This window comes from Caloenas nicobarica, chromosome 1, assembly GCF_036013445.1.
Source record: "Caloenas nicobarica isolate bCalNic1 chromosome 1, bCalNic1.hap1, whole genome shotgun sequence".
NCBI lineage: Eukaryota > Metazoa > Chordata > Aves > Columbiformes > Columbidae > Caloenas > Caloenas nicobarica.
This window is the reverse complement of record NC_088245.1, coordinates 110,683,802-110,710,635: the sequence shown is the minus strand read 5'-3', so window position 1 is coordinate 110,710,635 and position 26,834 is coordinate 110,683,802. Positions and strand designations below refer to the sequence as shown.

Here is a 26,834-nt window from a genome sequence, read left to right as displayed (position 1 = left end):
ATTTTAATTCTCATTAAAGGACTGGATTGCCACTAGGATAAAACAGGCTTGCAAAGCGAGTAACACTACTGCTGCATCCCTGTGTAGTGTGAACACTGGAGAGTATGTAGTAAAATGAAAGAAATGGAAAGAGTGCTGAAGGCAAATAAATCTCACCCCAGGGAGCTGAAACATATTCTGTGCCTCTGCTACACGATTCTTCATGCTGCTGGACAAGTCACTTCCAGTTTATCAAAAGGACTGACAAGTGACGATCACTTGAGGAATCAGTCTGTTTTCAGTGAAATTTGGAGGTCTACACTGCTGAAGTTTTGAGTAGACTCAACAGTAACCCGAAAGCTGTGCTTTGGGTAGTTACACAACACAGCTCCTTTGCTTCACAAATTCGGCCCCCAAACTTATGGACACGTTTGATGTTCATTCCCCTACGCCTCATTTCTCTGAGAAATGAAAACAATAATTTGTCCCCTTGCTTTACACAGCTCTTGTAAAGATGTTCCTTAAGAGCCACTTGCTCCTATAGTGAAGCATGACACAGAAAACTCCATGAGAAAAATAAATAACTTTCAGTAAATTTTCAGAGTGTGTACTCAGTAAGGTAAAGGGCATGCACTAAGCAATGCAGTGAAACATAGACTAGCTGCTCATCTAAGGAGTGAGTGCTGGCCAACCTATAGGCTGCAATGTACTGAAAAAAAGAGAGAATGGGATAACATACATAAATGGCCTTGATTAAACTTAAGTAAGCACTATTCATTCTAGGATTTTTTTCAACTTTCAAATGTCCAACTCTGAAGTATCAGGATTCCTCTTCTACTTCTAAATTAGAAGTTCCATCTTTCTGCCCATTCTTCTTCAGAACAGGATTCAAAGGAATACACAGATTTTGCTGCTTGTAATAAACAGAGTAACTCATAATAACCGTGAATTTCCACCTTCTCTGCAAGGTACACATTTTGCCCATTATTCATCAACAGAGGCAAGCAGAGACTTAGGAATTTTCTCATACTCTTTTTATTAGACCAATCACACTCAAATATAACTGCTTGCTTCTCTTGTCCAAATTTTCACAGGTGAACTTAATCTATGCCTGCCTCCTCACACTATGTCAAGCCTACCTGCCCAGCCAGGTACTTATCCAGCAGATATGCGGTATTCAAATTCAGCCAATTCCACTCAATTCAGTTTCTTTGCTTTTAGTTTCACCCAACTCCATCTCCAGTCTCATGTGCCAGTTCTAGTCTCTTTACTCCTCTATACTCAATTCTTGCAATCATTTTTTTAAAAATCATGTCTAGCCCCTGCTCTGTACTGAAAAAAAATTCTTAAAGGTTTGTAAAATTTTCAAAGCTAGGTGGATTTTCATGGGATGACATAAGACAACCAGTAGAAAAGAGGAAGGAAAGATGAAATACATATGCTTCCTCACAGCCAGATATTAAAGACTTCAAAGCCACAGCACCTGCTTTTCAGGTATGGCAAGGTCACCTGAACAACTTTAACACTGCTTTACTGCAGTATCATGCAATAAGAAAGTGATTATAATTCAAGCACTCTCATGCCAGTGGGCTTCCATTAAACATTACATCAGATTGTCCCCTTTCCCATTCATTCCTCCTGAAGATGATCAATATTGTGCATAAATGTAGTTGTTAGGTGGACATACGGCAGGTTCATGTAACAAGATGTGTACACTTCAAATGCAACTTCTGGTTTTGTAACACTTTGGAGTAATTAAAATATATGTGTAGCATACTTTGTTCTGAGATAATAAACATACGCTGCCCTACTTAACTCCACTTTAAATGGCTCCATTTTCTTCCCGCTACTCTTATTTAATTAAAATGAACATCAAGTAAGACACTCAAAAGTCTCAAAAAACCTTTTGGTAAGCGTTCTGAGATGGTCAGGCTTCCTCCTTAGTCTCCCCTCAGCTACCCATCCATTTCTGTAGGTACTTTCAACACCTGCCCACAACTCTTTCCTGCAAGTCCTCTTAGGTCTCCCACAAACTTTCCCTTAGATCTGTCTACTCTTCTTGAAAAGAGAGCTCTTGTTCTGCCTACCCCCGGCCTTGACTTAATTTACCCTTCCCACTACAGGCAGGCTGCACAGTCTTTGCCTCTTTAGGAGAGACCGATTTCTTCAGCAGCGCCTAGTACCCAATGCCATATCAATTTCCACGGTAGTAGCAAACATCTTTTGAAGGGAAATCTCCATACACAGCACACTGTCCAGATGCAGACCAGAGATCATGAACGTTAGAGGGAGAAGGAGTTTTGTGAGAGTTTATAGACTTTTCTATTAATAATTAAGCTTTTCAAGGGCTTTTAAGTTGGGCGTATCTATTGCTTGCCATGACGAACAGAAAGCACTCAGAAATCTAGGCTGATCTGCTCAACTTTGAGGACCCATAACTGAAGACAGAAAGGAACAAGCGCATCTCAGAAGAGCTGTTGTGGGTTAGTTCAAGAAAGAAACAACATATTTCCTTAGTCCTGAAAAAATGCTAATTCATTTTAGGTTAAAACTTCAGCTAGAACTCTGCTTCAGACAGATTTGGCATACAGAATGGCAAGCCAGACACCTAAAATGTGGCGATGTATTAAAATGTTAACGCTTACATTTTCAAAACTTACACCAATGTAATACACAATAAATGTTATTAAAAAATGCTTTGAGGATAGTACGAAATAAATGAGAAGGACAAGTGTTCAGAAAGAACAACAATAGGAAGTGGTGGTGATTGGTTTTGTTTGTTTTGTTTTTTAAGAAGTAATAGCAGCAACAAAGAAAATACAAAGAACAAGTCAGCGCAATCAACTGGCTGCTGTTCTTGATGATGTTCTTGCTGAGTCTCAAACTAAAAGGTCCCAGATACACAGCCAACCTCCTCTCTACTCCCTCCAATATATAACAACTTATATCAACTCATACGGATAGAAACAAAATACATAAGCCACAGATTACTAAAAGTATTTCCAAATGGACTGATGTGAAGCCAGCCAGTACCACTCCTTTCTCAAAGAAGTGGACATGACCATCTGGAACTGTCTGCCTGACCACTGAAGATGAATTTGGCCACTTTAAAAGCAGAAAAAAGGGCTGCACAAAACCGACCTGTCTGCTCTCACAGTGGCATTGCAGGTTGTGGAACCTCCCTGAACAACCTGACCTAACATCAAAGTTGGACCTGCTTTGAGGGGAATGGTTGGCCCAGAAGACATCAGGGAGTTTGTTGAGGTAGGCTGTTCTAGACACCAACTAAAGTAACCAGATGGACCTTTAGCAATTGATGTTCTTGTGTAAGCATTAAAAGAAACAGCCAACTCAATAGAAATACACTCCTGTCACAAACTCATTGAACTAAAAGACCTGAAAATGGGGAAGAGACTGTTTTCTGTTGCTTATACACTGGTAACAGACACAGCAAGCAAAACAAACAGGATTTTGTTGCAGAGATTTTTTTTAGCTTAACACTAAAAAAAATAATTAATCACATTCAAGAAGAACAAACTGCATAATAACAGCAGGTAAAGAATGATTCTACAGAGCCACTAGCCTTTCTTTTTTAAAAGGTTACCTGCTACTGAGACCTGCAAGGCCTTTAAAGTCAACAGCTCAATACTGAAATTAGTAGGGCCCGAGAGTGCTTTTCCAGCTGCAACCTCTTGAGAGCAGAGCAGGTTACTTGTGACTCCCTATCTGCTAGAAAAATGTTGCTGCTTTGAATTTGTGGGAGACACATGTTGCCCCAAGTCTCTAGAACTAGTATCTTCTAAAATCTAGAGAGAACAGTTAACGAAAAAATGTTTGAAAGAAATTCTCGGGTAAAGACAATTAAATGACTGGAGTAGAACACTGTGACTACTTAGCAACCAGTATTATGACCCGACTATATTTTATATGGGTAAAAGAACAGTTCCAATCAACTTGAAAGTCCTTTTTCTTAAGGTAAGCAAAATTACAAGGAAATTTTTAACTTGGTAAAATGTATAGAACAGATGTGTAAGAAATGGAGACTGAAAGCAGACAGCTGCTGACATACATCAAGTTTTCTGAAGGAGAACACTGACAAGAAAAATTAAGACAGGTATTAAATAAGAATATAGAACTGAGTCAAAGTGATGAAAAACCAAAATTGTTTACAGCACAAAAAACCAGAAGTGTAACTTCTTCCTGTATTTTGGAAAAGTCTAGTACAGTCTAGTAGCAAAAAAAGACGAAAGACTATCTTTTGGTTTGTTAGTAATAAAATACTTAATAGGCCTTCAAAATTCAGCATATTCATATAACAAATGCCCGAACTTCATTGTACTATTAGAGCCAAGAAGATCCGTTACTTGCCGGACTTCCCAACACTCGAAGCTACTTCAAAAGACCGAGACCCATGTATCTACCCAAATGCTAATTTTCATTAAAATAGTTACACAAGTAAACCAGAATGATTCATGCAACTCTTTGTATGCATCAGTCTAACATTAACCTGAGGAAAAACAACCGAAATACCGATCAAGAATTTAAGAACGGGAATGTAATTAGCATCAGCCAATATGTTTTCATATAGAACAGCCTCAACCAAGCACAACAGTCCATTTTTTTCATAAGATTACAAGTATGGCTGAGAAAGGCAGATGTACTATAATTAATCTCTTGAACAGCGTTTGATTTACCTCCAAAGGACATTGCAATAGAATTAGCATTGCACAGTGTTAATAAAGTACATGAGAAATGGATTAAGAGGTGCAAAGTTGAAGTGTCTCAAAAAAATCAATTGTCCGTGAGACACAAAGTGATGGCAGTCAAGTAAGCATTCGTCAATATGGGATAGAGAGGGATTCTGGTGATGTATCACAAAGAAAAGGTTACACTCACACTCTTCAAAATTTACATCGGTGATTAGCAGAAGAGAGAAATCAATTCAGATAAAATTTTACAGATGACAAAAGCAGAACAGCAAATAATTATATGCATGAGGAAATTGGTTTGGTAAACTGTGCTCACTGAAAACAAAATACATGTTAGTACAGCGAAACAAAAATGACACACTGGGAATAAAGACTAGAGTTCACATCTACAGAATGGGGATACTGTGTGCCACAAATTATGAGCTGAAAAGGATTCATGGTAGATAAGTTACTCAACATAAGCTTTAAAGGCAGACATAGCAAAATGTGGCAATTTAATACTGAAGAACTGTGTATGAGTACTGAGGTGAATTTCTTCACAGGTACTGCTGAGAATTATATTGGAGCACATGCAGTCCTGATGAAAAGAGTTAAAAAAAAAAAAGAAAAAAAGAAAAATAACTGGTACACTGAAGAGCCATAAACAATGCTTCAAGACCTTGAAAAAAACCGCAACAGCAACAAACCTTGAAGAGCCATCTCTTGCCATCAAAAAAGAAGACAGAGTTGACTTGGTGAATAAATTAATAGGAGAAAAGCACAGGTGACATAATGTAACTTAAGTCTAGAGAAGAAAGTAGTAATATGAGCCAGTGGTAGGAAAAACTTGGTGGATCTAAAACTGGCTCAACATCCAGGCCCAGAGGGTGGTGATGAATGGCACAAAGTCTAGTTGGAGGCCAGTAAGTAGCAGGGTAGCCCAGGGGTCCAGTCCTGTTCAACATCTTCATCAATGATCTGGATGACGTGGCAGTGTACCCTCAGCGAGTTTTGCTGATGACACGAAACTGGTGGATACCAAACTGAACATGAGTTAGCAACATGTCATTGTGGCAGAGAAGGCCAATAGCATCCTCAGTTGCATACGGCAGAGCATTACCAGCAGGTCAAGGGAAGTGATCCTTTGCCTCTCCTCAGTAAAAGGATGGGAAGTGATAAGATCCATCTGCCGAAGCAGGGGAATAGCATCTTTTCCATCAGGCTTGCTAACCTAATGAGGATGACTTTAAGCTAGATCTTTTTGGGATGGTGACCAAAGCCTGGAGAGAAGTCACAGTACAAGCAGCAGTGACGAAACACTCAGGGGACAGCACGACTGAGAAGCTTCCATGTTCCCCTTGAATGCAGCACAACTCAGAGCCCATCTCAAGTGCCCCTACACAAAGACATGGAGCACAGGGACCAAGCAAGAGGAATTAGAAGATTGTGCACAGTCTTAGAAACCTGTGACCTTGTGGTGACTGCAGAGATGTGGCACATGGGGCAGTGCATGATGCAGTGCTGCGACAGCTACGACATCTTCAGGAAGGCCAGACCAAGGATGCGAGGAAAAAACACGGCTGGACAAGGTGCTGAGCAACTATGAAGCTGGACTTAACTTCAAAGATAGTCCTCGTTGAAGTGAAGAACTGGACCAGGCAACCTCCTGATGCCCCTTTCACGCTGAATTCCTCTATAATTCTATGATAATTGGTTAGGAAATAATTTTAGATGTGGAAAGGATGTAAGTCATGAATTTTTGTTTTCATACTAAGCTAGATGTTAAAATGAACAAATGGGTGGCCATACTGGTTAGTTGAGGTTGATATCAGCAACCCCCCCCCCAAATTCCCAATGTTTATCCAATTCTCCATAGCCTTCAGAACTGACTGTAATTCATCCTGAAGTAGTCAGAGCTACTTTATGTTTGTTTCTTAGAGTAAGTCACTCTCAGGAGAGCTCTAGGTGATGGATAAAGGAAACAAAATCTTTCCCTTTAAAATGCGTTTCAATGAATGTTAGTTGATTATGGCTTTTGGCACTGCAGAAGTTCAGTGCTGATGAATTCCCAGTGACCAGCTGCAGGAGAGCAGTACATGCTGCCTGAGAAACACCGAATCCAGTCCTAAGGATGGTCTCCACTTTTTTGAGATATTAACTTATGACTATTACTATCACAGATGGGAAGTAATACGAGTTAATGCAAGACACACTGAATGGCGGCAGAACTATTTAAGAGAGAAACAAACTTGATTAATGTAACCACAAAATAGTTCACAAGTTTCAGATAATCGGGCCTGAGAGAAACAAAACAAAAACATTAAGGCTCCATAAGACAGCTGAAGATGCTTTTGGCAAACACGTTAATTTATTAAAAGAAAACATCACCCAATCCATCAAAGGCGTATATCATTAGGGGATATGGTTGGGAAAGTGAAAAACAACAACAAAAAAACCCTCCAACCAAATAACCCCTGAATGCAATTCATCCCTCTTTTGCCTCTCCTATCCCATCCCATATTATCAGCACCAAGTCCTTTGGGCTGGTTGGCAAGCGTTTCTTAACAGATGTAATGCAAGGGAACATGAAGAAGGTTTGGTAGAACCTCTCTTCTCATCCTGCGTGACAAGAAACATGCAAGATCAAGTTCCACCTTAGGCCAATACAGTTGCCTAAGTACTACAGTAAAGACTGCTACACCATTTGTAGAGGCTGATGTATGACTCAGTGAAGACCATTATCTTTAGAAAGAGTAATCTGCAGCAAAATGAAGATGTCTACGACAACCCCTTATCATCCAGTATTTTTAACCAGAATAATTTACCTTGACTTCTCCAATTAGTTACCTCTGATCTTTATGAATTAAATCTTTCCCTCCTCAAATACCTATCTTAAACTAGACACGTTTATTCTAAGCCAGGAACGTCTATAACATGTGACAACACTTTCACTCATATTAGAGTGTTTTGAAGGGTTTTTTCTTTTAAATTAGCTTTAGCACAACTCAGGCATTATTAACTTATCAAAACTCAAGAAGACAGCAATAGAGACGAATGAGAAAGGTCAGAATATGGGAAAAGTGGGATAGAAAATTAAAAGCAAACACTATGAACAATTCAGATTATTTAGTCTATATTTTCAGGAAAAAAATCCAACTGTTTCCCAGATTCCATCAGATACATAAGTGCTATATATATATTTACATATGCAACACATATACACATACATATATATAAAAATTAAATTTTCTTTTTTTTTTAATTTCCTTTGACTAAAATTCAAGTCAGATCACACACACACACAAAACCACAAAATGTCTGAAAGTTTAAGCTGATATTCCAAATAATTTTGCTTCCTTTTTTTTTGTCTGGTTTTGAGTTTTCTTTTTCCAATGGAATAATGATCACACACACAGAATATCCTAGCATGGGCACTCAAGAAGTCTGTGCCTCCTTGAAAAACCAGACACTTAAATTTTCTGGTGTAATATGTGGAGAATACTTATGTATGTTTTAGAAACATTTAAAGAAATATACTAACCTAATAGACTCCCCCAGTTACTATGACAATAAGCATTTTGTAAAAGCACATAAACATATAAAAGATGTTTTTACTGCATATTGATATTAATCTCTACTCCTATGTTATAAAACACATGAAATAACAGAGACTGAAGAAATAAGCTAAGATTCCAGTATTTAATGTGACTTCTTACAAGAGACTTTTTAGAGACTAACAACAAACAATTTTCCATTTTGCTGTGAAGTTACTGATTTTTAAGGTAGAAAGTTCATATAACCCATGCCTGAAAAACATAATTCTGGGCAGAGAGCATATTAAAATATTATGGAAACAGGAAAACTAAGAGATATCATACCTACATTATCCTAAAGAACTTGGCCTAACTGGCAAACACAACAATTAAAAAGTTCCCTGAAAATAGTACTTACAAGACAACAAAACCACCTGTAAATACAATTACTAATTAGACAAAGGAAAATATATTTTGAGAGGAAAGGATCCCAGAAAATAGAAAACACGGATATTTCAACCTTCAGACCATTCCTACAAAGGGACCTGCTGGTCTCTGTATTGCTGTGAAGTGCAGTGAATTCAATGGTAAACTCACTTCTGTGCTGGTGGATTCCATTTGCAGACTATTGCTTAATTTGCCACCAGGATAAGTTTACCCAGAGTTTTCACCTCCTGCCTGTGGATCCAGAGGTTTGTTTTTGTCTTACAAGCTAAAAATCATAATGCATTTATTCTACAACTCTATCACCTATTTTAAAAACAGCATCAAAACACAAAAAGCAGAGCGTATATAAACTCTGAATACTTGTCCACAAAAGAAGGATGCCACGCTTAGCAGCTTTACCAGACTCTCTAGTCTTATACTGAACTACTAAATTTGATTTCCCTATTTGCTGTCCTAAGAGATTAAAACTGTGCTGCACAGCTTCTAAATGAAATAATTCTGCCTCTCCGCCCATTTGCATGAAGAAAATATTCAAGACAAAAACGGCAAGAGGACAAAATCTTAATATGCAGTTTGGTAAAGTTCTAGTCAGTCTTTGAACAACACGTTTATCTATCCAGTAAAGCTTGTGTTAATGCGATGTAAGAGTTTGGCAAATTCAACTCTAATGGAGCATAAAAGTGCTTTTGCTTGAAAGTGAGATCATTTTTAAAAATTCAAAGCATGATCACTTTCTCCTTTTTTTGCAGGAACAATCTGATACAGGCAGCAAAGCTTAAATAAACTAGAAACATTTCAAATGATCCATAAAGGATTAATAAGCACTGCAGGAAGTCCTATAGGCTCAGCGTATACATTTTCCATCTTTTTCTCTTGCGACAGGCATGACATGAAATTCTAAACAGAACTCAAGTTTCAAAGTCACTGAATGTTAAGGTCTGCAGCTTTGATACTAGGGTGGAGTGGGGTCACCATCTTGGAATATTTAATTTAAATAGATAACAAAATATTGATTTTATTAGCATAATAAAGCCCCCAAATTATGGCCCTTCACAAAATTTTTCTACTCACAAATAGACGAATGGACAAAAGCACGGCAAAAAGGGTAGTAGTAAGCTACAGGCCACTAATATAACAAGAACAAAATGACAGCTATTATTTTGGCAGAGATAATCTATGCTGAAACACAAAACACACACGCACACAATTTCTTTCAATACAATTTTCTTGTCTTCCCACTGACTTCTATGATTACCACAGAAAGCAGGGTTCTAAACACATTTCTCAATTGAATCTTCAATCAATAACAGTAAAAATTTGAGAAGGGAGATATGGGAAAATGTATTATAGCATTAGTAAGTATTTGCAAAACAGACTAAACTTATCAATATGCATAAAAGTTGAAGGGGAATAAAATAAAAATGTATCAGTTACAATGCACTATATACCTTTACTGAAATTAGTTAAAAAAAAAAATAAAAACAAAAAAAATCCACTCTAGCTCCAAAATCCAACCAGTGGCCAAAATTGCCCCAAGCGTGGTCCAAGCAATCAAATTATGTAGCCATACTTTTGTTTGTAGTACCACAGTTGTAAAATAAAGAACAATTCTGAATTACCAAACAGCCTTCGGGATATGTGAACATTCATAGGTACTTTTTAAACAGTGAGAAGAGTGATCACTTCAATAATTTACAGAAAGTAACAGAACTAAGCTAATAGAATCTACCTACTGGTACTAGTTCCACATTATAAAAGAGCAACATTAGAAAACCAAGAATTACATGCCTGCAAAAACCCGAAACTACCAGTCTTCTGGGATCTCACATGGAGGTCAGCTTGACCCAAACAAACTCAATTTGCCAGCAAGAACCCAAACTTACTTTAGCACTGACGTAGGAGAAAAGACAAATAATCCATATCAGAATTGAGAGCTCCTTGTGTTGCAAGATGGAAAAGTTTAGCCTCTGCTAAGCTTATAAGGCAGTTTGCCACCCAGGCTTTCTGCTCAGAGCCAAAACAATCAACAGTAGAAACTGTTTAGGTGACAGTAACATATAAATTGGAAGAAGTTCTTACAAGAGTGGAAAATAGGAAAGATTCAGAAACGCAACAGATAAATACAAAGTTATAAAAGAGCATAAATATAAAACCCAGCACGGATAATACTGGTGATATTGGGGAAGAAGGGAGAAGAGATACGAGAATGATAAATGTTAGCTCACAGTGAGAGACTGATGCTGAAAGGCAAAAATTATGCTAAAATAATACACTAATCAAAAGGAAAAGTGAACGAGAAGAAAGCAGCAGAGAAAAAAAACTGAACAAAGGACTAAAAGTAATCATTCTCTGTATAAAGGCAGCAGAGAGGCCTCGCTTAAATTGCTGTCTACAATCCTGGGTACATCACTAAAATGAGATAGAAGCAGCTAATGCAAAGAATGGCAACAAAACCAGCTCTATAAATACGAAAAAAAAGTATGATACGATAAATTTTCCAGTGGTTATAAACACACCAGGTATAGTGAAATAACATCACTTTCTACAAACATTCGAAAAATAAAGAACAACCTCAGAGAGACCACAAGCATGCTACAAAAAGTAAATCTATCACGAAAAAGGTAAGTTGACTAGTTTAAAGAACGATTTTTATTACAAATTAATAGGAGTTGAAACGCATTTAATACAGTACCTGCCATAAGTTTGAACATCTGCAGTGCTAAAAACAATGTTAAGCAATTCTATGTTTGGATATTGAGAAACATAAAAGATGAAAAGGATTTTGATAAATAGCTATAGCCTTTGTGTACTCATCAAAACCACAGTTCACATCAGTGAACATCAGTGCCTGCTGATACTTAGTTTTGCCACCACTATCATGGCAAAAGAGGAATAAAAGGAGTGCAAAAGACAGTTGACGAAAACAGAAGTTGACAAAAGAAAGCCTAGAAATGCAGACAATGAAGTATACCGATGATAAACTTGTTATTTTGTTTACCTTTCTTTGCAATTCAAAATAGAATTTCAGTGAAGCTCAAAAGATGACAAAACCACAGCAGTGAAAAATAGAAATATTTTAGACACTATCAAATAGCCTTTGGAACTCCTTGCCACCAAGTGCCGCCATACAGAAGCTGTATGTGCAGTAGACTTGTGCAGTTGTGCAGGTGTGAACACTTCCAGTTTCAGCAGACTAACAGGGAACTTGCATATCCTAACAAATGTTTTATTGAAAAAAAATGTCTTTGAGGGAGTTCCTTGAATCATTAGGCATTCAGCTAAAATCAGAGACCAATACTACACAGGGCAAATCCCTTCATTAAATAAAACTTCTTTGTTCATAGGTTAATACTTAGCCTATGTTTTTGGGCTGCAATGACCTAACAAGCATGAAAGACTGAACATCTTTCTCAGTATTTAAACCAAATGTATTTGATTCCTCATGAGGTTTAAACGTATTTTGTCTTCAGAATGTGTTATTTAGGATTGTGGCAGCGCTACAGAAAGCAAGTGGTAGTGCTGAAAGAAAGTTAGGGCTGCTGGAGTTTGCAATGGGAGAGGACTGTACTTGCGAAAGCAGAGAAAAATTTCAGGCAAAACTATGAAATGCATTATAGATAGGTTTTTTTCTACCTGCAACCTCTTTCACCATTCCTGTCCAAATTTAGTGTTTGTTCACACAACTTTAAAACCCAATATAAAAGTATGTATCTAGCAAAGAAAGTAAATTTGTATTTGCATATTTTGTTTAGTTTCATTTAACAATGAAACCTCATATTTCACATTTCAGCCTTGTTTCTCTCCTCTCCTTTTCCTCATATTCATCTGTCCTACAGCCACATGACAAACATTCACAGTGGACAAGAGACACAAGACAAAAGTGGAAGGTAAGTTTAAAAGGTACACAGATGAGGGTGAAGGGCAACAGAATTAAGGCAGGACAGACTGAGCACTTTTTAAAAATTAAAAACAGTTTCAAAGGATAACTCTGAAACAGAAAAATTGGTTCTTTTTCATCACATAGGACAACAGATTGTAGGAGCTTCTATGCTCCTAATACTACCTTATGAGGAAAAAAGTTATCTGTTAATGAATTTATTCATTTATTCAATGAATAAATGTTAATTAATGTATTCAGTTTTTACTGTGGAACTTCTATACATAACTGTTGAATGTACTTTTATTTTTCAGAACAGTACCATTCTCACTACTCGCAAATAATTATTAAGCAATTATGGAAGGGAGGTAGAAGAAAGGAGAAAATGTCATTTTTTTTTCTAATAGCTGATCAATTTGTCTGTTTCATATAATGAAACAGGCAAAAACATTAGGTGTTCAGAGCAGAAATGTGTTTTGTCAAAGGCATTATTAACAATTAATAATCATTACATAATGCCTTGTTTACCTGACCTTGTGTAAATTTAGCAGCCTTATAATTAGACCCATATTTTGCATATTTGTATATTTCCATGCCATAGGATTTGACTCATTCATCCATCCATTAAAACATGCTTGATAAGCATAGATGGATAATCAGGGTACAATTTATATTTACCAGATTACAGAAAATGGCCCAAACTGTTAAGTTCAAGGAAAGCGCATTCTTTTCTTCCTCTTGTGAAAGATGCTGAGGATGGCTCGAGGCTCTCTGAAAAAACAGCAGAGCTTTCATAATCTGATAGCTTTAACACCACTTTGCTCTAAAAAAACAATGGTTGCTGGGTTAAAAAAAAAAGCAATTAAAAAGAAACACCACCAGGGTCTACTTTCCTTTAGGTAATGCAACCAAGTAATTGTTCAGTAAGAAACACCTCCTATTCAAGCTAACTTGGTATTAAACACAACTTCAATGAAGTAGATGTCTTGTAGTCTGGAAGATTTTTCTCCCATTTAACAACTTAGCAGTAACTTCCTAACTCTGAGCAGCTGGAAGAATTACCTTACTACTTTCCTATTCAGAAAAAAAGTCTTAAAATTCTATTTTTTTCAAGCATTAGCCATAATAATGAAATACTATTATTAGATATGCTTAAATGTTTGAGAATAAGGTTGATTTTTAGGCAGTTCAGTATATATAATTTCATCACCAGAAAAAAAAGGTATGTTGAGATGGCAGCTAGTGTTGATAACACAACTCTGGAAACAGAAAGGTATGGAAGACTGCTCTACTGAGCAGTCAATATGGAGAGTAACAATACAGAACAGGGAATAAAGGAATTTGTTTACCACTGTGTCTGTGCTGGTATCTCACAAAGGTGAGACAGCTTTGTCCAACAAGACAAATGTTTTACCGGTTTCTTCTGAGGAAGCTGACTTTTGCCCAAAAAGTCAAGCCAGACACACTCATTAAATGTGTAACACTTTTTAAAAACAACTTTTATAATCCAAAAGGAGCCTTTGTGTGGCTTCTTTCCTAAACCATTTAGCTGATGTGTCAGCAAAAGCAATTTGTTTCCTATGAATCCACAGCTCACAGTAGATTTTTGTTCTTTTGGTACCAAAGTCAAATATTTTAAATAATAAAGCAGTGGCAAGAGAGCGGAGCATAATTTGATTTTTTTAACCCTTAAATTAGATTACTATTTTAGCACCCCTTTTAAGACCACCTGCAAACAAAGTATCTGAAGTACTTGCAAAGTACTAACATGAAAGTAACATTTTAGTAAAACATTAAGATAGTCCAATAGCTTCTCCTCTGGTGGCAGGCAGTGGTTTTTTCTCCTCTCCCAATCAACTGGCTGCCGTTATCTGTGGACTCGCATTTTCTGTAACCAAATAAACTGCAACATAGTGACTCATTCAAGGATTTAATTTTAACTCGGTTTTAACCGCCCTCGTGACATAACTGAAGGTATTAAATGTTCAACCAAAGCAACAAGATGAGAGTATAAAGGCATCTTCCAGAGTTCCCAAGCTCACTTGTCTGCTGCCCTGCCAAGGGAGAGGAAGAGTTGACACTTCTTGTTGGGCCTCAGCTCTTCACAGAAGGTGAACTGTCATCTCTTCCCCCAAAATTCCCTGCTGCTGGGACAATTCTGTCCCACCTCAGGCTCTCTCTCGTCCCGTACATTTTTGCGTTCAGTGCTCTTTTCACAAGAATAACCTTAACAGAAGCTTAAAAGGCTCAGTACCAGGAAAAAATATATCTCTACTGTGCCGTGATTTCAGTCTCAATGTTTTGCTGCCCAGAAAGTTTCTCTGCGTCATCGGTACTGAATGCCGACCTCTTTGCGTGTCGAATGAGGAAACACGCAGGCAGGGCCAGTTTTGCTTCCATTTCAGAAACGTGAGTGGAAGCTAACAGCAAGGACTATTTTCTCTGGGGAGGAAGGATGTTATATTAAATAATCATTACTCGAGGATATGGATAATTCCAGGAGGTATCTATTTTCATTCAGACCACTGGTGGAGATCATTGAAGATTAATACCAGCAACTGAAATTATCTCATATGCCGTCACCTAAATTTTGTAAATGTCAAAAGTTACAGGATCTGCGTAAAGATGGATGGGTACTTAGCCTTAATGCTTTCAGCATCAAGACTAGATTCTTGCAGTGCTTTGTAGACTGGCAGATTTTTCATTCCTCAGTTTTCAGGAGATAGTCCTCAAGTGAGAGGCAAACCAGGGGGCACATTTTAAAGTTTATCACACTTCTAACCACTAGGAATGACGTTTCCCAAACATCAACTCCATCACTTTCCATGAGCAGGACAATGCTCTAGCACATCAGTTCCAAAGACTAAAGGTGCCCTAAGAGTTCAAAAACACTTAAGAGACATAAAAAGCAAAGCTCCTTTCCTAATATTGCTATTCAGACATAGTTGGAATACCCTAAAAACTACTAATGGAGTCTGCTAGAAGAAATTATTTTAAGAACCTACCACATAGTTGGAGAGGTATATCTTGCATTTTCTTTCACAAACCTATTTAAGGATGTCATGCTGCCTCTGTTTCTGACTCTGAAGGTCTTTCCTTTTGAAACATAGTTTTTAACAGCCTGCTTGTGTGATATCACATCTGATCCATTCCAGACAGTTTAGTGGCTCACCACTAGAGGAAGTGGAAAAATTCCTAGCTAAAGAGTCACTTGCAATTAAGATGAGAGTGGAGAGAAGGGAAGGGAAAAAGATCTGCCTAGATGTCACTGATCTGGAAGAAGAACTGGCCCGTAATCACACCGACCCCATCAGTATGAGACTAAGCCTTGGTTATGATGCTGGCTTCTCATGCATAGATCTGTGGCTAGAAAGGCACCGGTTTAATTTATATAGAAACTAAATGTACTTCTCCTTATGAAAGCTTGTAATCACTCTTAGATAATTTTCCTTACTTTCACTACAATCTCAGATGATCCTCAAATAGGCATTTGCTACTCAAGCTCTTTTCTGAATGACACCCGATTTCTGAGTGGCATCTTGCCATTGGCCTCAGGATGCCCTTCACAAACGGACTGGGCAGAAAACGTGGAAAACAAAACTTTGGCATAATCCCTGACCACATCTTGGCAGATAATATAGGCCTGTTTTGTTAATTCTGAGGCCTAAAGATGCCTGACTTACACTTGTTGGGAAGTCTCCAAAGACAAGTCAGATCAAACAGAATTTTAATTATGAATTCCCTACAAGGTATTTCGGTCTCACTGAAGGGTTGGGGAGGGAGCAGGGATGTTCGATCCTAAAACTACTTTGTGATTAATCAGCCAGGAAACTCTCTCAAGGACCCTATCACAATTCCATTTACTCCATTATTGCTATTTCACTGATTGGGTTAAAAACCAAAACCCTAACAAGGTGATACCCAAAAGATGCCCCATTTAAGGAAGAAGACAGTATAAACACTGATCCCTTATCACAGAAAGAAAAAGAGGGTCAGAAAGCAGCAGGAGGGAGGGGAAATTTGATTAATTGCTTCCTTCAAACAAATATAAAAAACCAGATGCAAATACTAAAGAATAATGTGAAAAAGCATCACCAACATTTCATGAACTACTGAAAAACAATCTAATGTTTCTAAATAGCTGTACTAATCTTAATGCTACTGTTCATACACACATATATACACACATACACATATACACTAAAGGAGAAATTCTACCAAATTCAAATTCTACGTTCAATCTTTGTGCTTGATAGGCAGTCAATGGGTAGCTTGGTATCTGTTAGTTCTATTGCAAGATCATCCAGCATGAATTGCCTCAGTTCGAGGAAAAAATATGTATTATCCAATAAAAATTATTACAGTAATTACAAAGTTCTTGCAGAAATCTAATGCTATATTCTGCAGCAGAATTCAGCATATGCCATTTTGCATCTTTGTATTTTGGGGGATGAGGGGGTTCTCTGTTTTTAAACAATTCTGGCCCCTTTGTAGTATAGTCAAATGTTGCTTTGGATATTAAATTGAGAATTTATCTTAAATGGAAACAAACAACTTCGCTAAAAATTAGACATTTATGACTTGCAAATTACAGATACTAATTATTTTCAGTATATACAATTATGATATTCTCAAGAGGTATTAATTTTGGGACAGATGTGCTTTCATCATGTAATTTGGAAATTAAGTTACACTCTCACGTATGGGAACTCAGAAGTCTGAATTTGTGTAAAGACAGGATTGATAGAGAGGAATTTTGTCTTGCTAATTTTCTCTCTCTACCCCCTACCCCCCCTTTCTCTCTCTGATGAGAGTGTGGCCAGCAATCCTCACAGCTGGGTTGCCTCACACTCAAAGGAATGGGGGCTGACTGCAGAGTTGATGAGGATACACTTCCACTTGACTCCACCTCCTATTTCGTCCTTGCAGATAATTCTTCCAAATCCAGTAAATTCTAGAAATTTAAACAATAATTAAGACATACCAACTGTAAAATATGCACAACGCTAAATACTTCACTTGCGTAGCAGACTGCAGAAATTAAGTGTTGCTAATGCAAACATCTTAAAAAAGACATTAAAAATATACATAATCCAAACTGAAGGCATTAATACAGAAACTTCCATCAAATGATAGTAAAAGGAAGAACATTGCTACATGAACCGTATTTTCATTAGGAAAGGAGAGCATATTATTACAAAAATGCTCTCCAACATGTGCACACCTATAATCTTCAGAGATGGTGTGACAAGTGATGAAGGAAAAAAGAACACAAGAAAAATGTCAGTTAAATGAATCTCTGGGATGATCTTCTTGTCGAGGTATGTATTAATTAAAGAAATCCATTTGGGAGTTCATACTTTCTTGTTTTCCACATTTGAACTGTAGCCACCAATACAGGAAGGAAAAAGATAAAAAGAAACATTTTGTTTATACTGTTCCATAGGAGGTTGATGATAAAGATGCAAGACATTGGGAGTATCTACTACAATTCTGAAACTGAGAATTTTATTTTTAGATGGAAATACTTCAGTCACTGCATAAACATTTCTATCTGGAGATCTTTACTGATAGTCGTGGATTTTGATGCCTCTCTTGCAGATGCCACTTACAAAGATAGTGATTTCATTCAGAAGGAAAGCATCTACTTGTCAAATTCTGCAGACCCTTAATTTTAATGTAGAACCCTGGTATACCTTTGGAATATCTCAGAAATGTTTCTCTCTTGTACATTTGTGGATTCAAAGCCTAACACAATCTACTAGGCTGAACGTACCTGGATAGTGAAACTCTTCAGATGAAAGAAAGTGACAGAGACTGTCATTTAGCTGCTGTCACAGTTTTAGCAGGAGTACACAGCTTCCCCCCTCCTGCCCCTCCTTGTAAGATGCTGCTGCTGTGGGCAGACTGAAGAGACAACAATCTTCAGCATGGCATGGAAATAGGGAGAGGAGGTTCATCTTCAGAAAGAATAAAGCCTTTAAAAAGTGTACCATCACAGAACGCGTGGGACTAAAGCACAAGCAGTTACCAACTCACCAGGCTCAATTTACAAAGAAAAACCCCAGACAATACCAAAAAAATGTTCATATGAATAAAAGTAATAGAGTAACTAATGTTCAGTAAAACGTAGGAGTAAAGTCCATCAGTAGATACCATATAATTAAATACAATCTGAAGACAAATCCAGCCAACCTGATTTATAAGCTTCATGGACTTTTTACAGAGACCTACACATAGGATGGTACATATGGGCCAACATCTGTCTTGGAGCACAGCTTCACTATCTGACTACCCACTGGAACAAGGTTCTGCACTCAAACCATACTGTCTGCTAAAGCAGGCATATAAGCAGTTGTTTTCCTAATGCCTAGGGATTGAAAAAAAAAAAAGCCACTTGCATATATCCACTGAAAGAAATACTGGCACTCTGTAGAGAACAGAGACTGTGTTGCACCTTGACTTCTGAACAGGGCACAGTGAAGCAAATGCCCTTTTATGAAGCCATGCCTAATGTAATGCTAGTTTGCCATTTCTTCCTGCAGATGGGAACATTCTCACTTAAAATGAAGTAACATCTCTTTTTAATCTCAGATAATCCAAAACTTCACTGGCTCTTAAAGCTGTTGCTCATAAAACTTAAACAAACCTGTAGAAGTACAAGTTTCGTGAGTCAAGCAGAGCAATGAATGTCAACTCTAACACAACCTAGGCTGCTAGAATTGACCTTGGTGTTTCCTAGGATATAGGAAATCTTAAAGAAAATTTGTTGCATTATCTCTGGTACTGCTTAGGCTTCTCTTGGCCACTGTAAAAGAAAAACTTACATAATTCCTTAGAAGTGTCATTCAGCTAGGGGGTTGCCTTCCCCACCCCTAAGCACATGAATGAAGACAGAAAGGCAGAGAAGCTCAGCCAAATAGTGGTGCCCAGACTCATTGACTTACTTCCAGGAACCAATCTGAAAGGTCTGAACTACCCATTTGATCCATTCAATCCTTGAATGCATTCATCCATTTTCTCTTGCTGCACCAAATACTAAAAAACAACAAGAACTACACAGCTGTTTAAATTAAGTTGAATGTTTTTGAAATAACCTTCTAACTACAAAGTTTCTATATGATGAAATTTTGCACACTGGAATCACTTCTGTCCCAGAACACCTTATTTAATTTTTCTAAGAATAGCTTACCAAAAAATATAGCAGTGAATAAACGTTACTGGAAATATTTTTTTATAACCTTAGTTGCTTTAAACCAGAAAATTAAAATAATTAACATCTAAGGGTAGGAAAAAATAAACACCTGCAAGAAGCATTCCCACCATGCCAAGGAAAAGCATTCTGAGGAAAACAAAGATGAAGTTTTCCATGTATGCCCTGTTGCCTCCCAATCCCCATGATTTTCTTACGCAATAATCTTAAGGAATGTGGACTATGAAAGACAGCATCAAATGAAGTGTTCACAAAAGAAAGTAACTACGTAAAAAAATATTTTAGTTTCCCAAGTACTATAAAATTTATTTTAAGCTTTCTTTTAAAACTGAAGGCAGGTTCATAATAAAGACTATGAAACTTCAGGATAGGTAACTTAGATTTCTTACAATTATTATAAAACATTCCATAATTTGGTCTTTAATATGTCCATTCAACTCTGAATTACCACAGATGGATCTACTTCAGTTTTTTTTTAAAAAGGCTTAAAGCAAGTAATCTTCACTGTCTAAAATCAGCACTGGACCATGGATTTCTGTATTGTTAGTGACTTCTAAGAAAACATTTCTGATAACCACACCGTTGTTGGGTCATGAATGCCAAACAAACTTATCCTTGTGAAAACAACCATGTCCAGTGCAAACGTAGTCTCTTCAGCTTCAGATTTTAACCTCAGTTCTCCTGAGGGACGCAAGGTGCTTGAGTGCTGTGAGCACTGCCAGTTACACACACACCAGTCAACCAGCATCATGTATTCAAGGCCAACAGACCTTGTCAACTTCCGTCACCCCGAAGCAAGCTGGCTATAATGTGTTCTCTATTAAAAGTTTCTGTAGAATAATACAGACTTAATCTGGTTTGGTATTTCAATAATTTGTTGTTCTAAGATATAATAGTATAAGGCATTAACTGTATCAAAATTCCATGAGAACTGGTGCTTTTAAAACTTACTTTAAGCCTTAATTGGTTTACCTGGAATTCTGCTTCTTGTCATGTCTTTAATTAGAGACTAGTAAGATCCTTTTCCATCAAAAATTTAAATTGAACATAACAAAAATCTAAACAGATTTAAAATGGCTCTCTAAAACCATTGTAAAAAGAAGACAGACAACCGCTGATCCTTTCAAGACCAGTGGTTTGTCATAAATCCTCTTGTGATTCATGATTCATTATTAAAATAGTCTCAGAAGAAGCAAATCCTACAAAGCTATACAGCATCCACAGCACTTCTGTCAATCTCAGATGTCCAAAGGAGGGCACATTTACTCTCAAAGTAGCTTGCTCAGGCACTATTAATAACACAGTTGTGGCAGACCTCTCCACAGGCTGCACAGATTTGCTCAAGATTTTAAATTCTTGGCTACAGAAACTCATAACAAATACTGCTACTGGTACACCAAAGCCACATACTCTATAGTCAGTTTAAAGCCAGATCAGATACACTGAGCTGCAACCGTAGCTCTATCCTGCAGCACAAACATGCTCTCCAAGTGTTGCCAAAATTCATCATCGCTTCGACTGGGGCAACAGATCAGTTCCAGCAGAGTACCTTCAAAGCCAGTGCTTTCTGTAATCCTCTGAAGACAGCAACATCTTGTTATTAGATGAGTGATTCAATCACCTAGGTAAACATTACACACTTGGTGGCAATCATAACCATGACCATATTTAACTCTGGGCACGCTTCCTGTAACATGATCTTCACAATACTGCCATTTATAAGCCTAAGCAGACAAATTATTGTGATAACAAGCCCTTACATTCCTGTATTCTGCCTACAGAGGAAATTACAAAGTTAGTTTTACTCTACTGAAGCAATCCCCATTTCTTAGCACCCGTTCCATGTGGTGGCCAGCCTGGGGAGCCTTTTCTACAAAGAGTTGAGAGATATCTAGTGTCATTAAGTCTTCCCTGGGAAACTACCAGACTGTGGACTAAGCACTAGGAAGAATCAACAGTAAACAGACACCACTCCTTTGCTGATGCTCACTCATTCTTAGCAGCTACAATTCGGAGTGCAGGGAGTCGCAGGGAGTCACACTCAGCCTCACTCAGCCATCAGTGAGACGGATGCATGTCCGTCATGGCTAGTAAAATCCAATGAAGAGAGTGAAACCTTTTGTAAAGGCGTATCGATCATTACTTTGAAACACTTCACTAAAAATTATATTGATGCTGTAGGTCTAAAACAAACAATTCCTTTACAGGGCAGATCATGGAGAAGTTGCAGTAATAGTGAATCAATTCCAGTTAATAGATGCTATGAATGCTGTGACAAATAACTGCTTTCTCATCCCCAAAATGCACTACACATGGTGACCAAAGGGTTATCTTTTATTATTCAATAAACAAAGTAAATCAGCAAAGATAGATGTATAACGCTTTCAGATAGCAGAATACTGACTGCTTTGTTCAATAATCAAGATATTTCTAATTTCCCCCTGGTCAACCAAAACTTGATTCCAGATACAACCCATTTGTCAATCCCAATCCAGGAAAGAATCAGAAAATGCTACTGTGGAGGGAAGGAGAAAACGTTTGAGAATCCAGTGGCAGCCTCCCTTCCCTCTCTGAGGTCCCCTGAAAACTGTGAATGGAATTCATTCCAATTGCTTTCCATTCTGCCTTGACTTGGAAGCTTTCAGTACTAAAAATCAAGGTCTCAGTTTCTGTATGTATAAACCAAAATGACAGTGATACAAGTTGAAACTTGGAAAAGACTCGGAAACTCATTTCCACACAAACAGGAAGAACTCAAAATAATGACTGGAGTTAATTGGACAGCAGATTCCAGCTGATTGTGCCCACCACATCAGCTGGTGTCACAATTCTTTCTATTTTCTGGCCCCACCTACTCCTCATCACATGCCCATGTCATTCTAGTACTACTAGCTCAACGATAAATAAAATATTGTACTATTGCCACTACTAAGCACCTTTCTCTCCTCCCAAAGAAACTTCTTACCCCTACCTACCCACCAAACACAAAAAGCTTTCAAGACAGGACTGTTGCGAGGACATGATTACAAAAGTCATCACCATCGTCTACAATCACATTTTCACCTGTTCATGTGGTGTACACCTGTGGGTTGTTGGCAATACACTTGATTGCAGTGTGGGAGATTCCAGGTTCACAACGAGCCCTGTCATCTTTGTTCTCTTAAGCGAATATGCCATGCAATCCCCAAACCTGTGTGAACGCTATTGCCTCATAATATTATCTTGTTTATAAATCTTTTACCTTTTTAAGCACGCAAAATACTAATGCAAAACCCAAGATGACATATACCATAGTCAGAACAGCAATACATATATATATATAATAATTCAAAGATCTTGAAAAGTGTACCAATATGCTTTTATACTGCGACCTAATGTGCGAGCAGTAGACCACCCCACCACAGGTAAGAAATGAGAAATTTTGAGGGCTATTGAACACTGAATTTTTGCAGCTGAACAGTATAAAGTTATTTAGCGCTGTTCAATAGCCTTCAAACTCACTTCTGTCTGCGGGTTACAGTGCTCCACTAGAAAAAGACCATTAAACAAAAACAGTGCAATACAGGTTGCAGCAAGATTTTTTTCAATATTTTCAAAAACCCGTTTAAGGTTTGCATCATTTTATGCATTTTGAAAAACATAAAAAGATCTAAAGATACCATACACTATTAACTAGACAGCATATAAAGAGCATCTATATAAAACCAAGTTTTAGTCTATAAATATATGACTAATAATACCACAGGTATCTATTTAAAAACAAGATTCCAAAAACTGCTGCTTCAGGGACAACAGTTTCCTAGTCCAACCAGTTCAGTATGAATTTTACTACTGCTCAAATGGCATATACAGTGTGCTGTGTTTTTTTATTGAGCTCTTTTTAGTTCACAAAACTAACATCAACAGCTGATACTGAATAAGCTTCAATTTATGGATGTGAATACTGATTTTTACCGGGATTTTTAAAAGGGGACCTAAGAGTTGGCATTTATTTACCAAGTGCTCAAAAATGAGCATTTCACTATTATAGTGGGAAACACAAACGTTTTCCATCATAACAATTAAATCCACTTACTATAAATCAAATTACGCCCTCCCTTATGCACAGAAGTTGGTCAGTTTTTCCATTTATACTTGCATATTTCAGTTTTCACCCATTCCCTAGCATGGATGTTTCACTGATGGCTGAGGGTAACACTTCAAAAATGAACTAGCTAAACAAACTTCCCAGCAGCACTTGACAGAGCTACACCTATTCTTCCCCATTTCCAAAGCAGTACAGAATTAATTACCAGTTCTATGGATCTATTGTAAGTATAATAGACTAAAGAGCTATCACAGACACATTTATTGTAAAAGCACAATCCCAAGAGTGTCTAGTAGAGGGCCAAAACGATTAACACAAATGCTTTGTCAGATCAAAGATAAAACCTGCACCGCCCAATTGAGGAATGAATTAGAACAGTGGGTTATCTTTCAAATTAACCAGGGCAGTTAGTGAGGAAAATTTCATGAAAGTGTAATTCTTAGCCTTTGTGAATCCACACAGCAGGCATTCTGCCAGCTGACAAGATGATGAAATTTTCATGCTTAAAAAAGCCCTCTTCATTTCCCAATTTAGATTAGCTAGCGTTTCTCTCTCTTTTCATCTATTTGCTCTTCTGAAGCAGAATTTAAAAAAAAGCACACAACAGGATCAACCTCTCACAGAATAACGCATTTCTGAAAAGAAATAAAATCTTTGCACGTCATTTTAAAAAATATATTTACAGTTAGGAATAAGACTATCAAAATTGATATTGTTAATACTATTAAGAAACTCATAAATACTGGAGCAATGGTAGATATGTTTTGGAAGATATATAAAACATTTCCATGTTTAATGGAAAAAATGATTGCAGAAACAGAAAATTTTATATTAAGGCAAGTAGTTTACAAAAACAATGGTATTACAGAAGGCTTATAAAATTACATTTATGCACTTACATTTGCATCTTTTTAAAGGAAAGAAGTATATCACCATTATATTTATTAATTTCTCAGTTTTATGTGCCGAAACAGGCAAGCGGATTTTCCACTTTTAGATCTGATGGTGCTCACCCGACCCCTAAACTTACACAACCACATATAAAAGCATTTCAGTAGACTAAAGGAAACAACATGCAATGTTCTTAAACACTTAAAAAAAAAATCTGATTCAAAGCTCACTGAAGAAAAGTGATCTGTGTATCAGGCCAGAAGTCTCTTAATAGAGCTGTCTTCATAAAAGGTAGCTCATTATTTTAAAGGTTAAAATATTCATTTTCACATGTTATGTTTTTGTATTATGTACCACTTGACCAACACACAAGCAACAGTAATATGTAAAAAAAAAATTTTAAAAATATAGATGATATGTCTATTTAAAACTGATACTTCTGTGCCTTTCAGATGCTACCACTACAATAGGAGACCATTAAATAAGCATCTCAAAGTTTCACTGAATGTTTTGTTCAGACAGTTCTTTGCCATACTACTTCTGGGTTGTCTTTATAGCTTATAGGATTATATATATTAGTGCAAGCACCCATTTGATGCATTTCAACTCCAGCTGTTATATGGTCACTACAAGCATTTGATGAAAGGAATAAACTAAAACTCACAGCATCTGACTTTCTAAGAGCTAACAGGACAAAAAGTTTACTTGCCCAACTCCATGGAAAGCCCTTTTTAAAAAGGAAAATTATTGTGCAATTTGGAAATTACTTTTTAGAATAAAATAATCTTGCATTTCCAGAGTTTGAATGTATTCCACGGTCAAAAAGTAGTTTTAAACTTTATTATTATAGCTAACTAGGTTAAAAGTAAATTCTCAGTACTAAAAATATAACTGAGTTTATAAAGCTTTCACTCACAAGGACAAATGAATTCCTTTTGAAGGACACTTCATTATCTTATATACCATGTAATAAGATACTTAATGGATTTTAATACAATATAAGCTAATTGTAATGTTCAATATTGAAACATTTCACAGTTTGGTTCACAGCTTGGTCTTAAAAAAAATAAAAACAGAACAGAGTAAAATATTACACCATTTTTTGTTCTTATCAGTAATAAGAATTTTGACCTTTTTCCTGCCCTTAAATGTATCTTCCTTCATTCATGGAATTTACTATTGCATATCTTATGCACATGTTTTCTAGCAGTTTGTATGATAGAAATTACTTAGCATGTGGCATTGTGTACTACCATAACGTACATACATTAAATCTAAAAAAGTTAATCAGAAGTAACTTTTATACAGACACAATCTGTGTAAACATACTACTTTGACATATTATTTAATAACACATTGTATAATACAATATGTACAGTAGTATCAATTGAACGATAATTTTGCAGCCAGTTGGACTTTGCAATAAAGTAATGCGAAATCTTGCATTTTGGTAACTTCACCTGTCCAAGTCATCCACCTTAGACTTCCACAGAAAGGAATAATCTATCCTACCTTGTGAAATACTGCCTGAATTTAAATACTCAGAGTTTTGTGCTCCTTTTGATGCAAAGACCTTCAAAAGAAGTATTTATATGTTCAGAAATTATCACATTTCCAAAAAAGAGCTTAGGAAACACCTGCAATTTCAGTAAGAACTAATACAGAAGAAAGGTAACACAAAATGCACACTTAGCATTAAACTACAATGATAATTCTTAGCATTGTAGCTGCTGTCTGCAAAAGTATTTTTTAATACTTAAGAGAACACACCGCTAATTAGGTAAGCCATTTATTTACAGTCCAAATTTTCAAAAACAATTTACATTTTCGAGTATATCAAACCTTATGAGCACCCAAAGGTTATGAGCGCCTTCAAAACTCACGTCTGCCCTGAGAGCTATGAAAACAGGTAACACTGGACAACAAAAAAAGGTAGGCAGGCAATAGGATTAGAAGATCTATGAAAACTAGACCAAAATGGCTAGCTGCCACTTCACAAAATGTGATGCTTCCAGCATATAAGAGATGCAAAACATATCAATATAATTGAAAAATCATGATGTTGTTTTTCCTAACCAGTCACCACTTTGGACAGTGCAAAGACGGGAATTTCAAATAT

The 26,834-nt window shown here is 36.9% G+C and overlaps 1 protein-coding gene across 2 annotated transcripts in view; it reads right to left on the bottom strand.

The window, feature by feature from the left end:
- Positions 1-26,834, bottom strand: part of POLA1 (DNA polymerase alpha 1, catalytic subunit) — a 208,148-nt gene that overhangs the window by 82,878 nt on the left and 98,436 nt on the right. The window lies entirely within an intron of this gene.